At 48.0% G+C, this 987-nt stretch overlaps 1 protein-coding gene and 1 long non-coding RNA gene across 2 annotated transcripts in view; one reads left to right on the top strand and one right to left on the bottom strand.

Annotated features, from left to right (window-relative positions):
* LOC109300513 overlaps nucleotides 1-901 on the top strand; it is a 7194-nt gene extending 6293 nt beyond the window's left edge. Inside the window, exon 2 of the long non-coding RNA XR_002098254.1 lies at nucleotides 310-901. This is a non-coding gene — a long non-coding RNA (uncharacterized LOC109300513). The remainder of the gene's footprint in view (nucleotides 1-309) is intronic.
* Nucleotides 1-987, bottom strand: part of CCNB3 (cyclin B3) — a 25775-nt gene that overhangs the window by 17407 nt on the left and 7381 nt on the right. The gene's annotated exons all lie outside the window — the stretch shown is intronic.

The following is a 987-nucleotide window of genomic DNA, read 5'->3' as shown; positions in this document are numbered from 1 at the left end:
AGGAGGCAGCTCAGCTTTTCAGCAGCAACTTGCAAGCAGATGTACTGTACAGGGTTCAGCATGCTCTGGAGGTGGTGATCACAGAGTGGGAGGTAACAGATGAGGCAAATATTCCAGGCCACTTCTCAGCCTGGCCATCTGGCTGCTCAGGGACAGTGGGAAAAGGGCACCAGCAATCAAGCATTGAGAAGCTTCCCAGGAAAAGGCTGCACTTTTACAGCAGCTCCACCCCCTGATCATGAAGACATGGTGCTTGACCACAATTCAGTCCACATCTTCCATTATGCCTCCCTTCATCCAATATAGGAGGTCTCCCAAAATCAGTTCCTTGCCATTGTAAGAGACTATATCAGATGACCCCTTCAGTAAGGATATGATATTTCTACGCACCAGGTTCACTGGCAGAAGAGAAGATATACTGGAGCAGCTGCAAGCAGGGGAAAATGGACACTCCAGATGGAAAAGCTAAAATCAGCCTGGCAAGGGGGGCCACTCAAAGGCAGGTGCAAAGAGGAGCAGCATGTGCTAGGTAGCCAAACCATGCCTAGCACTCTGACAGCCTTATTTGTTCAGTATCTCTGATGGTACCAATCTCACCACATGGTTGCAGTTCTGGAGAACAGAACACAACAGAGGATTTTGATGACTGATGAGGGCAGGGACAGCTCACCCCCAGAGGAGCTGAAAAGCCTCTTGACAATGCATATCAGCTTTTGCTTTGGACAAGGGCAGAATGCAGCCTGCCAGGACTTTAGGGTTAATTTCCATACATGCTTCTACTGACAATTGCACTGGGCCATCTATGGCTCGGGTCTCACCCAGCTTTTAAGAGAGAAATCTGGGCTCTTGCAACTTCTGCTCACTCCTGGAATCACTGTTATAACACACCTTAAAAAAAAAATTAAAAAAATCAATCCTTCCCCTTCCAGCCCAGCACAGCTGTTTTCGGAGAACATGTTCTGAAACACTCCCCTAACCTCTCACTTT

Source organism: Gavialis gangeticus, unplaced genomic scaffold, assembly GCF_001723915.1.
Source record: "Gavialis gangeticus isolate Ggan-Ray unplaced genomic scaffold, GavGan_comp1, whole genome shotgun sequence".
NCBI classification, from domain to species: Eukaryota; Metazoa; Chordata; order Crocodylia; family Gavialidae; genus Gavialis; species Gavialis gangeticus.
The sequence above is the reverse complement of the archived record's forward strand: the minus strand, read 5'-3'. Positions and strand labels throughout refer to the sequence as shown.